The sequence below is a fragment of the Cucurbita pepo genome, unplaced genomic scaffold (genome assembly GCF_057944985.1).
Source record: "Cucurbita pepo subsp. pepo isolate OVF unplaced genomic scaffold, ASM5794498v1 scafford_10, whole genome shotgun sequence".
In the NCBI taxonomy this organism is placed as follows: domain Eukaryota; kingdom Viridiplantae; phylum Streptophyta; class Magnoliopsida; order Cucurbitales; family Cucurbitaceae; genus Cucurbita; species Cucurbita pepo.
In genome coordinates, this window is record NW_028257915.1 from 376,735 (window position 1) to 390,622 (window position 13,888).

At 37.7% G+C, this 13,888-nt stretch overlaps 2 non-coding genes across 2 annotated transcripts; one reads left to right on the top strand and one right to left on the bottom strand.

Moving 5' to 3' along the window:
* Nucleotides 1-874: 874 nt before the first annotated feature.
* Nucleotides 875-946, bottom strand: TRNAE-UUC (transfer RNA glutamic acid (anticodon UUC)). Its single transcript has one exon. It is a non-coding gene; the product is annotated as a tRNA-Glu (tRNA).
* A 3,421-nt stretch (nucleotides 947-4,367) lies between these two features.
* Nucleotides 4,368-4,439, top strand: TRNAC-GCA (transfer RNA cysteine (anticodon GCA)). Its single transcript has one exon. It is a non-coding gene; the product is annotated as a tRNA-Cys (tRNA).
* The last annotated feature ends 9,449 nt before the right edge of the window (nucleotides 4,440-13,888 follow it).

Here is a 13,888-nt window from a genome sequence, read left to right on the forward strand (position 1 = left end):
TGTCCTAAAGTCTTTTGTCTAATCGCTCAAGAGTTTTACTATGAGGTTTTGGATAATGTCTAACTCTTCGACACGTCCTTTCATGTGTGTGATAGGGTTCTCAGAATTACCGCAACGTTTCGAGCTATTCGATCGTGTGGCTCTTTCTTCAAAACGGTAAACATCAAACATCAAACATCAGGTCTTTGATTGGCAACCCATCCAAAGGATTGTTGATTGCATCGATTGGATCAATAGTCTTCCCATGAGTTTATGGTGCATGACCCATTTTTTATAGCATTCACCTTCGAGCGCCACCATAGTTTTGCATCGTCCATGAGATGCATTGCGACCAACGTAACTCTTAGGTCCTATGAGCAAGTAACAGTAACCTTCAAGTATTGTTCTACGTAAAAAATAAAGCTTTTTAATTCCTTAGCATCCCGGTTTACATTTAAGGGGTTGTGTTCTTGGATTTTAAGTTTGTTAAGCCCACATGAACTTGGCTTGAGGTGTGGTTCTCTACAGCCCAACTTGTCAAACTCACTCGAGTGCTCATCTCAACCATGACGTTGTTCAACAAGAGAGACCTCGAAAACGACTGGATTATTGCATTAACCATTTGAATCACCTTCTCATCTCAACCATGACGTCGTTCAACAAGAGAGACTTCGAAAACGACTGGATTATCGCATTAACCATTTGAATCACCTGCTCATTTCAACCATGATGTCGTTCAACAAGAGAGACCTCGAAAACGACTGGATTATCGCATTAACCATTTGAAATTGAACAAAATATCTATAACATAACTCTGACAAAGGTACGAAGTTCATAAAAAGTCTTTTTAGTCTAAGATAGAAACTGTAAAATAAAATGAAATAAGAAAATAACATTCCATTGCCGGGAATCGAACCCGGGTCTCCTGGGTGAAAGCCAGATATCCTGACCGCTGGACGACAATGGATTTTTTATGTAAATGTCCTGAAGTATTTTGTCAGATCGCTGAAGAGTTTTTGCATGATCTTTTGCTTAATGTCTAACTCTTCGACACGTCCTTCCCTATGTGTGTTAGAGTTCTCAGGGCTACCGCGACGTTTCGAGCTGTTCGATTGTGTGGCTCTTTCTTCAAAAGAGTCAATATCAAATGTTAGGTCTTTGATTGGCAACCCATCCAGGGGAGCATCGATTGCATCGATTCCATCAACGATCTTCCCATGAGTTTATGGTGCATGACCCATTTTTTATACCATTCACCTTCGAGCACTACCATAGTTTTGCATCGTCCATGAGATGCATTGTGGCTAATGTAACTCTCAGGTCGTATGAGAAAGTTTCTGTAGCCCTCAACTCTCAGGTCGTATAATAGAGTTCTTAGAGCTACCGGGGGCCTTCTTCGCCCTCCACCTAAGCTGCGCAGGAAAGGCCGAAAGTCAATCCCAGGGAACAGTGAAGCTTCATAGGGTCTTTCTGTCCAGGTGCAGGTAGTTCGCATCTTCACAGACATGTCTATTTCACCGAGCCTCTCTCCGAGACAGTGCCCAGATCGTTACGCCTTTCGTGCGGGTCGGAACTTACCCGACAAGGAATTTCGCTACCTTAGGACCGTTATAGTTACGGCCGCCGTTCACCGGGGCTTCGGTCGCCGGCATTTCGAGGTGTTCGATCGTGTGGCTTTTTCTTCAAAAGAGTCAACATCAAACGTCAGGTCTTTAATTGGCAACCCATCAAGGGGAGCGTCGATTGCATCGATTCCATCAACGGTCTTCCCATGAGTTTATGGTGCATGACCCATTTTTTATATCATCCACCTTCGAGCGCTACCGTCCTTGAGATGCATTGTGGCCAACGTAACTCTTAGGTCCTATGAGCAAGTTCCTGTAACCTTCAAGTAGTGTTCAACGTCAAAAATAAAGTTTTTTTAATTCCTTAGCATCCTGGTTCCCATTTAAGGGTTTGTGTTTTTGGATTTTCAGTTTGTTAAGCCCAACATGAGCTTGGCTTGGGGTGTGGTTCTCTACGACCCTCCTTGTCAAACTCACTCTGGTGCTCATTTCAGTCATCTCAGCCATGATGGCGTTCAACAAAAGAGACCTTGAAAATGACCGAATTATCACATTAACCATTTGAATGACCTCAACCTCACTTGTTGAAATTGAACCAAATATCTATGACATAACACTATTAAAGGTTCAAAGTTCATAAAAGTCTTTTTAATCTAAGGTACTATTGAACTTGACCATTATAGTGCCTCTCAAATCAAGTTCATAAAAGTCTTTTGAATTTAAGATACTATTGAACTCACCCATTATTGTGCTTCTCAAACCTAGGTAAAGTTTAAATATAATTGGTGACAAAAGATGAAACTATAAAATAAAAGAAATAAGAAAATAAAATTTCATTGTCGAGAATCAAACTCGGGTCTCCTCGATGAAAGCCAGATTTTCTGTGTAATGTCTTCGACACATTTTTTTTATGTGTGTGACAGAGTTCTCAGAGATACCGCCACGTTTCTTGTTGTTCGATCACGTGACTCTTTCTTCAAAAGAGTCAACATCAAACATTAGGTCTTTGATTGGAAACCCATACAGGGGAGCGTCGATTGCTTCAATTCCATTAATGGTCTTCCCATAATTTTTTGGTGCATGACCAGTTTTTTATACAATTCACCTTCAAGCGCCACCATAGTTTTGCATCGTCCATGAGATGCATTGTGGGCCGATGTAACTCTCAGGTCCTCTGAGAAAGTTCCTATAGTCTTGAAGTATAATATCAAAACATATTAACGTATTTGATATGTTAAATATTAAAATAATTGATGTGTATCATAAACATTAAATAAAAATATATATTTGAAATTTGAATGATATTCATATTAATTAAACATATATTATGATATTCTACCACATTTTAATATTATTTAAATAAGATATTATATCTTAATGTATTAGGTATTCAAATATATAATTTGACAAAAATAATCACAAGTTCACCGTAAATAGAACCCTAGGGTTAAGTCAAAAAGTATCAAACACTAAATACTGTGACATTTTAGGTGATATTTTGCAGAGGAAGCTGATAAGGTTTCCAAAGAGCAGGTGGTCATTTCTGACATTTTAGGTTAACAACATGGTGAAAAGTAACAAGAAATTCTGATATCAGTAATTAACTACAAACCTTTGAATAAGGTTTTAGAATAAATAGATTTGATAAAAAGAATTTAGAGTCAAATATTTTTATAAAATTCGACATGAAATTGGGATTTCGGAAAATTCTAATTTCTTAAAAGGACAAATATAAAATAGCATTTAATGTCCAATTAGAAAATATGAGGGGAACGTCATGTCATTAAGGCTAAAAAACGCTCCATCCGAATTTCAGAAGATTATGAATGATATTTTCAATCCTTTCAAAAAAATTTGATAGTTTATATTGATGATGTGTTGATATTTTCTAAAACCATTAAGATCAACACTTTAAACATCTACATACATTCATTAATGTAATCAAAAGAAATCAACTAGTTGTGTCCATACCCAAAATCAAATAATATCAAACTCAGATCCGTTTTCTTGGATTTTAAATTTATCTATAATCTTGTTTCAAACAAAAAATAATTTTGCTAGATAGAAGTAAATTTTGTTGTGGTTTGATTTTAAAATTCTACCTATAAAAGAAGTTGAAAACATCTTGGGAGATTACCTATGGGTGAGTTTCTAACAAAGTCTCTCTTCTCTCCTCTGTCTTCTTAAACTCATACTAATCCAACCAATCATTTGCATGGACTCAAAAGTTCAATTACCTATAAAAGAAGTTGAAAACACCTTGTGAAAGTCTATAAGCATACTACGACCTCTAGCTTTGCAAAATCCAGCGTTGTTGACGCTTATCAAAATCGCTGCCAAAATAAAGTTTAACGAGTGGTTCTATGGTGTAGTGGTTAGCACTTTCAACTTTGAATCTAACGACCTGTGTTTAATTCCCGATAGGTAATCCACCAATTTATACAAAATTGGTCCATAGTCGATTCGGTAGGGTCACTTTTGGACCGATAATCTTTAGAAGGGGTCACTAAGATTGAGATCATACAAAATGGGACCATAGCTCAATGTTAGAGCATTTAATTGCAGATCAAGAGGTCACCAATTCGAACCTAGTTGGGCCCTTCTATCTAGGATAGAAATTTGTTACACTTTTTGGACCGACACTATGTCTACGGGGTCACTAAGGTTAAAATCCTACAAAATGGATCCATGGCTCAGTGGTAGAGAATTTGACCGGTCACCCGTTTGAACTTGGTTGGGCCATTTTATTTTGGACAGACACTTTTTACACTTTTGGATTGACACTCTGTAGAACGAGTCACTAAAGTTGAAATCATGCAAAATGGGTCCATAGCTCAGTGGTAGAGCATTTGACTGCAGATCAAGAGGTCACCATTTCAAATCTGGTTGGGCCCTTTTATTTTGGACAGACACTTTGTTCGATTTACTCCCGACCACCGAGTGTCTAAAGGGAAAAGAAATAAGAATAATTACCGATTCCATGTACATTAAGAAAAGAGTGTGGTATCCAAGCACCCACTATGAACATGGTTAAAAACTTACTCACTCCATGTTTTCCATATCTTTCATTTAACTAAGAGTAGTTGCCCATCTTACAATTAAACAACACCAACTATTTTTTATGTTTTAAAATTATTTTTTTCAACATTTCCCTTATTATTTCCCTTATTTTGTACTATGAACCTATAAACTCTATTTCGAATATAATGTAAATATATATGTTCATTATATTTTAATTTTTTTTTATTTCGAGAAAACATTTTACTTTATTTTCAACCTGTTTTAACTTGCAATCCGTGCCTCGAGAACCCACCGAAAATGGGTCATGACTCCCTTTTTGTTTTCACTTACTCCTCCTAAATCTATAAAATGTCTCCTATTTTTATTCATTTTCTCTTTTCTTAAATATCAAAATCTTAAATAAAAAGGAATAGCTCTCTAAAATATTCTTCTTTGCCAGTAATTTCACATAATTTAACATTTTAAAAATCGGTAAATTAAAAAATCCTACATTGATATATTCGTAATTTCATGTAGTCTTCCTAAGTTTGCCGGCGACATTGTTTGTTGTCGAGCTTGATAATGTGAGTTTGTAACCCATCCGTTAGGGTTCTTGGAATGATTCTCTAGATTATCCCTTCCATGTTGGGAGTTGGGCCATGGGTCTTGGGTGAAGGAACCGTTGGTTTACCGCCTCTAAGAGTTAAGGAAGCATCTTGAGGCTAGTTTCACATAGTATCATTGTCTTTGAGATAACAATTCTTCTCTATTTTATCTAAATTTTTTAAATATGGGTTCATTTCCAAATGCATGCTAACACCCTTATTGTTGAATAAATGACATGAAACTTTCACATAGTAACGTTGCCTTTGCTCCTATTGGTGGAAGGATAATGTTGGATCGATATGACAACCCTAGAGGGGTGAATAGGGTTTCAACAATCTAATTATTAAATTTTTTTTTTAATAACAATCAAACTTGATACCATGCAATAAAACTTAACAATAATTTAGAACTTAAATAGGAAGAGGGTTAGAAAATATAACACCATAGTTTTATAGTGGGAATTTGAATAAAACTTTCGGACTCTTTCCTCGGATCAGAGCCCAACTGCTACACCGCTCTTTTTACGACTGCAAGAGTAAACTCAATCCTTTCCACGACTCAGGATCAAACCGGTACACCGCTCTTTTTACGAGTTCAAGAGAAAACTCAATCCTTTCCATGGCTCAGGATCAAACCGGTACACCGCTCTTTTTACGAGTTCAAGAGAAAACTCAATCCTTTCCATGGCTCAGGATCAAACCGGTACACCGCTCTTTTTACGAGTTCAAGAGCAAACTCAATCCTTTCAATGGCTTAGGATCAAACCAGTACAATTGTCTGAAATCTTATAGAAACACACCACAACACTTTTAAATAATAGACATCTCTCTCAGGAATAAGATAAAAAAAATAGAATTGGAAGTTTTGTAGGGAGCACAATGGAGGCTTTTTAAAAAAAAATTTAGATCAAGGAAACAAATGTTCTGTGTGTTGTGCTGTGAAAAATACTAAGAGGTGATGAGTTTAAATAGCGATCAAGTTGTAAAAATAGGAATTGATACGGACCACTAAAACGTGAACCGAAACGTGCAACACGAAAAATAATATTTATTTATTTTTAAATTTATCATAAAAAATTATAGACCACATGTTTCATTTATATATATATATATATATAACATATTTAAATGTAATACATGTTAATGAAAACTGTGAGTACCATTTTAAAAATAATTAAAAGTTTTATAAATCTAAATGTGATTTTGTAATTCAAATAATTATCTTTATCAGAACTAAATGAAATCATTATAATTTCTTTCCATTTAAAAGATGTAATAGAGTAAAAATGAAAAATATCTCCGCTCATTGTTTCATAAATAAGGAAAGATGTAATAGAAATAAAATATTAATAACATAGTTTACATATGTGTCACTTGTGTTATTTTAATGTATTTATTTACTTGGTAAATGTCTTTCACACTACAATCTTGAAGGGGCATTTTGAGAATCGAACTTTCATACCACTAGACCAAATGCCCTTGTTATACCACTTGAAATGTATGTATGAAGCCTTAGGCCTAGGTATTCAGGTCGTATTGCAGGAAACACGTGAAGTCCTCGGATGTAGAATTTGTTGGGATGGGATGTTAAGAAAGACTATGAGTATTAAGAGCATGATGGTAAGTATAAAAGTCCTCAGATGTAGAATTTGTCTTGGAGAATAAAGCCTTGGGATGGGATGTTAAGAAAGACTATGAGTATTAAGGATGGGATGTTAAGAAAGACTATGAGTATTAAGAGCATGATGGTAAGTATAAAATTCGAATATGAAGTCCTTAGATAAGAAAAGACTTAGACATAGGGGCATTTCAAGAATTGAACTCAAAACCTCTTGCACCCCAAGTGAGAATCATACCACTAAACCAAATGACTTTTCGTGAACACCCAATATTTTTAGCTTCTACTCAAATATATTTTCCTCTTAGTAGTTGGAGGGCTATAAAACGAAAAGTTGAATTGTTATAATATACAAGGGTTATCAAATAAACAAGGTGTGATTATTTTGGATGGGTTCGTAATAGAACTTATCGTTGAGATGAGGGAGCCTTCAAAGGTTGTGCACTCACAGATGGGGTTGTATGTAGCGTTAGTCTGTCTTTGCGTTTGAGTTTTTTTGTACTTTTTTTTTTAATTGTATCCGAAACACTTTTTTTTTTGTTTGGATAAATTTGAACAACACCGTCTTATAATTTAATTTAATTTTATATTTAATGTTGTGTTTTTTTCTCAATCTCATTTTAATTTTACAACATTTTCTTATTTTGTATTAATTTACTTTTATTTTTATTTGTTTTCACTCTCAATTTTAGTTTCTATTTGAGTTTTGAACCCTTGAAATTTGGGTTGTGACAGATTGGTATCAGAGCAGCTAGATTTTAAATTATATAGATTTTTTCTTAGGATAAAGAGTCGTATATCTCTATGACTCAACTCGATGACACGTCTCTCCGTGACCAAGTAAGCAGTCTAACCCTATTTTGTAGTATATGATATATTGTAAAACTTGTATGAATTTATTGTATGTTATGATTTTCGTGGTAGTTATAAAATGTCCTTGGACGTTAAAGAGTGAACGTTAACTATATAAGACAATACTGGATCAACGTTATAGTGTCTAGATATGGTGAGGAGGAAAAGAGTGGTCATGAGATATCTGACTAGCCTTAGGAAAATAGAGAGTTGTCGTTGTACAGTGCGAGACCTCTAATCCATGAAATTTTGGTACCAGAAACGAAGAAACTGGAGACGGTCTCGAAACGTCTGTATGGACAATTTCCAATCGCACTTTCTTTGGTTCCTTGGCAGTGTCAACCAGATTAACCCTACGGCGTGACAATCCTTGAGCTTCCACTCCTCCGTGGTCATGGTATCCAGCTTCACCCCCAAAATGGGTTCCTGAATATCTTTCTCGTATAGATAATCTTCAATCTGCATCTTCTAGAAACTGATATCGAATCCATCAAACTTTTCAATTCCAGTCTTTGAACTTTCTATATTAACAGATCGTGGTGAATCTCTCCTCGCTCTGATACCAGTTATTAGAATAACACAACAACGCACACACTTGATCTAAATGAACACAAAAAACATGATAGAGAATATGTAAGAAGAAATATTGACTAATGGTTTTGTATTAATGACTTCAGGTATGCAAAGAGAGGATATGGAGAATGAGAAATGTACATTTAGGAAGCACTAACTAATGGGTATACATATGATTTCAGTTTATTATATAACTTCACTATATGTAGCCACCTACTATATATAATTATTTAGTATATATATCTCTATCAGATTTTTACTATAAATAGTCAGCCTTCATATCCAACATTCTAGAGCCCAAATAGTCAGGGATTGACATCCTGCTAGAACACAAAATCATTTACATGCCCCTAGCAAAATGCATAGTAGTAACGGAGTCTAACCCAACGATCATTCAGACAAACATCCATCAACTAAGAGGGGTGAAAATGATGACGATAGTACAATTGAGAAAGAATCTTAGGCATGATGAATCTACACTTGCTGTCATTGTTGTATTTGAAAAGGGGGAGCTCAAGTGTGCCAACCTCAACAAAAAAATTTTTGCCACTACATGAATACCACGACCCAAAACAAGAAGGTCAGATATTGTGTTTAACCCCACCAAGAGAGATAAATCACAAGATTAGTTTTATGATAGATGTCATGCGGCTCAGCCTGAGCTAGTTGAATTCTACAAATAGAAAAATGGCATGTTCACAGTCGGGTTTATTTGACCTCCAAAGGCTCTTGTCACTGATCACTCAAATGCTTGGCAAAGACACCAAGCCAACACCTCTACTGAAGAAGGGAGACAAAAACAAACCACTAAAGCAACACATGTTCACGCAAAAATACCATCCAGACGGATGAAGAGAAGGGTCGACCACAATAATTTCAAAGCAAATAGAGAGTTATGATAAGTTAAGGTTAGATCAACTTTGAGTTCAAAGCAACAAGAACCAAAGACTGGTGCGAAAATTCTATGGACTAGTCGAAGTTATCCACAAGATTAGGAAGACATCATATAGGATCCAATTGCTCCTATGGATACAGACTAACCCTACAGTCCACGTCAGTAACTTGAAATGTTATTATTTGGACCAAGAAAACATCAAGTAAAAGCAGGTGGTATGACGTCATGCAAAGAAGAAATTGTTTCAAGCGAAAAAAGTAGGAAATACACCAACAGAGAAGACTTGAAGAGTTAACAAACCGAGAAGTGATTTTCAATAGCTCCTAGTAGGTTGGAAAAGACTCCTCAATACTGAGATCAACTAGAAGCGCGTCGCGAGACCTAAAGTCAGCCTCATCCTACAACATTGAGTTTATGAAGAGCCGGTTGATAGAGATATTGACAAATTGTGTAAGGGCAGATGTCGCGGTCATGATTGGCCGAGGCATGTTGCCTGTGGCTGCATGTTAGATGTCTCAGCTATTCCTGTAAACGATTTGTGGTTCATGGTGGCATGCTCATTCCAAACACGTTTTACTTGCTTTCATCTTAGATAGGCCTTTACTATTATTGTTGTGCCAATACGGGGTGTATGATTAGTCCTCAAAATCATATCTACACCCATCAGGACTAAAATGTCTCAAAATGTACTATAGGAGAACGTGACCAGTTGTTGTTTCTTCACTTTTAGTTTATAACATTGCTTTATTTGAAATTGTTTTTAATGTATTTCCTCGCTCAAGTTTTCTAAACTATTTCTTCTAAACGTGATTCGAGCATACACTACTATTGTTCATTTAGTCTAAATTTTGCATGGTTGACTTGTTCATTGGATTAGAACAAATGTCACATAATCATTGTCTCACTACTGCAAGAGTGCGATTGTGACACTTGTCTTCCGTTTAGTTGTGGGCCGCATCTTCTAACTAGTTACGTGAGTTTGGCCTGGAGCATACGTGTAGGTTGAAAAAGAAATGGTTCGATGCAGACTCCGAATAAGGGTTGGGCAACGGAAGGTTTTTTTTTTTTTACCACATATGGACTTTGGGCTAGTGAGTCTTAAATTTGAGTTCGTTTGAAAAACTTTTGTTCGTTTTTTAGTTCAAACGAACCCAAATTAAACCTACTAATTCCTTCTTCCTTGCACGACTCACTCCTATTCTCTTTTCTGCTTCTTCTTGCTCTCTGAAACTTCTTTAAAGGCTATTGTTCATCGATTATTTGGGAGCATCTTCTTTAAAAGGATTGTGACCACAGATGACCTATGTAGAAAATTTGTACCCCCTTTCCTAAAACCTTTAGCGGACAACATACCCAAAACAGATGCGCTGACTAGACTGCGCTACACCTCGTCTGACCCCCCCCCCCCCGGAGCATATAGATCCACCCAATTGATGAACACTCAATCCAAACTTGCCCATCCTTTTTGGCACAGGGACGCGAGAACCAATCCGAGTAATCTACAGTGGGGAGACCCCTTAAAGCAACAAGCGAGAATGGCTAGGTTGATAGTAGGGTTAAAGAAAAGGCGAGTATGAAAAGACGTATCGCGTAACCGTCCCTGTAAGCAGCTTCATTCTTTCTTGATCTATGAACCGACTTTATGAAAAAAATCAGTCTTTCGGCTGAAAGTGTGACTTTTGGGTATGGATAAGCAGGACCTCTTGGTTCGGGAGAAACCGGAGATGTTGGCTAAGAAAGCTAAGCAGGCAAGTACAGGAGGGACAAAATGCACATACAAATTGATTGACATGATCCCTCTCCCTCTCTCTTTGGCTAGTTGGCTAGTTGCACAATAAGCGGGAAAGCATACCAGGTAGGGAAAGAAAGGCTGCTCGATCTCCTGTAAGGCCAACCCTCAACGGCGAGCTCACCAGGCAATGCTATAAGTCCGATAGAAGTCCAAGGTTTCGTCTACTATGGACCAGGAAACTCTTGGAGGAGCTAACATGAAATGAGAAATACATTCGATTACGGCAACTAATAGATAGTGAACTTTTTGGTAGAAACTGAATGATCCCTTGGCTCGGGAAAGAAAAGGAAAAGGTAGTCATACTCCTACCTTTTCCGTCGGACGATAGGATAGTTTGAGCTGAAAGATTGAATCACACCTGATAAGAAAGGCGGGCTTAGCAGGTTTCTCCAAATGTATAAACAAAAAGAGGAAGCAACCAGTCCTAAAGAGGATACCGATACGCATACATTCTTGCATGGAAGAACCTAGCTGAACCGGATCAAGGGTCCTAACCTAGTCCGACTGACCTTCTTTGGCTGGCCCCCGCCCCTTGTAACAAGGTCAACGCATACGTGCTTTTTCCTTTTGTTTAGCGAGATAGCTTACCAGCTCTTTCGGCTCATCGTAGCAGTATGAAAAGCGAAATCCTCATCCTTAGTCGAGTCCACATTGCCATACGAATCGACATCGGCCAAACCAAGAGCTCCTATTTTTTCTTTAACGAAAGCTGATCTAACAGTTTCGATAAAACCAACATCTTTTAAAGAAGGAGTCGCTCTGCCTTGATCACCGTGGACATATGCAGCTCCCGCTTTACCTTTGCCTACCGTAAAAAGGAAAGTTCCCTCACGATAGGCCCTCCCAGCTCCCGAACGTATTTCTATCAATCGAGAGAGGTATAGAATAGTACAACAAACCAACAAGACAAGAATGGACCCATAAGAATGGCGGTCAGGGAAGCGATTTCATTTGTGCTATCCGCCAAGGAAATGATCAAGGAATTCTCTACACACGGCTGAGAGATGACCGTATTGTTGCACATCCTGAATAAAGTACCGTAGGCAAGCGAAGCTTTTTAAAATGAAAGCATGTAGAACTCAGATCCACTTTCTCTTCGATTCGTAAACTTCGGATTTGATCTTCCTTTCGTCTCCGGGTGACTGAGAGAGAATTTAGGCCTGGCGTGCATCCGATTTGGTCAACAATAAGGTACAAAGCGGATTGATTAAATGGGCTTGAAGTTTCATTATCATTAGGTCGAAGATCTCTACTAGGTTTAGTGCACTTTGGTAGTTGCGAATGTTGCCGTAATCGAATGTCTCTCTCATTCGACATTCTCTCTTACCAAGCACTCCTACTCGCCAGGGTTGAGGAGACAGTCCCTGAGCAAATTGGGTTTCGAGATTGCGTATACGCGAAAAGAGCTCGCTTTCGACTTTCTCCTCGGTGTTTTGTGCCCGGTTCTAGTTCAGGAAAGGGTCTGATCTCTTTCATTGGAGCACATTGATGCCGAAGGAGTCTTCGGAACCGGTGGAGAGGCTATGATGACTTCAGGCTATTCAAATAGCATGACCAATACCACAGAGAAAGGGTATCTAAGTCACACTAGTGGAATAGCTTTTTCATAATAATTATCTTGATATATGATACCAAAAACCTGCCTGATGACTGATAAGGTAAGGGGTTTCAAAAGACAAAAGAATGACAATTCTACGTGTGTTAGAAAAGGAGATCTTCTTTTTTTTTTAGTGTGCGCGGTTTGCCTGCCTTCCTGACCATGGATAGGCTATGGGGCTTTGCACTTCGACCACTGAGAATACCACATCAAGGTGACAGGATTCGAACCTATGGCTCTCTGAATCTTCTTGCCTTCCTGACCAAGGATAGGCTATGGGGCTTTGCACTTCGGCCCTTGAGAATACCACGTCAAAGTGACAGGATTTGAACCTATGGCTCTCTGAAACTTCTTCATCAGTTATTTGGGCGCATCTTTCTTAAAAGAATTGTGACGACAGATGACCTATTTGACGACAGTGGACAACATGCCTGCCTTTGTTGGGTTATATGTCCTAAAACTCATAGTTTGTAAACAAAAACATGTTCTATTTTCAATGAAGTTCTTATTGTTGTTTATTCAGTAAAGATTGTTATTGAATAAAATTAACTTTACAATCATTAATCTAAATCCAATAAAATAAGAACACTCTGGCTATAGTATGATTACTTGAACTATATGTAGAGACATAAGAGTGGATCAAGTTCAAGTATATATAGTCAAAATGATCTATAGTATAAGGATAAGGCTGAGTACCTTATTCTGGGGACACTATGGACATGTGGAGACATGTGAGTGGGGGCGTCCTATGCAATGAGTATTGCATAAGATCGGACCATGAAGAAAACCACTCTCACTTTATAATGTCGTTTACTGTTGAGACTGATTTTCTTTTCATTCGATAACCTAGGTAACTCGGTTTTAATCCTAAGCTAACCATGAACTCCTGTTTATTCAGAATTATCCTTAGATTTGCATGGGTGAGAGTGGCTCTAGTTCGTCGACTCAATAGGCCTCCCATTTCAGGGGTAAGACTTGGTGAATGGCTGGGGACGTGGGGTGCAAGATGGAATTCACTCCTACCCACTTTTAGTGATAGAAGAGAGGTAGTTCCCTTAAGCATGGACTCCAGGTCTTGAACAAGGGGCCCCACCCTCTCATTGGCCTTAGAGGGATTCGGTTTACTGGTTGGACCACAAACCAATTGTTCATTAGAGAATTAGTGAGACATAAGGAACAAGAAGTAACTTTAGGGATAGAATGGTAAATTGACCCAGCTCTAACAACCTATGAAGGATCGACTTACTAATCATGGTTATATCAAATGGACATAAATATATCTATAGTGAGAGGAGTGCAACTACTAGGCTATAGTGGAGCGTCCTAGTAGTTAACGAATGTTGGTTAACAAGGTTAATGAGTTTAACCGGTTAATCTTAGATCATTGGAGCCCATGATCTATAGGTCCATTA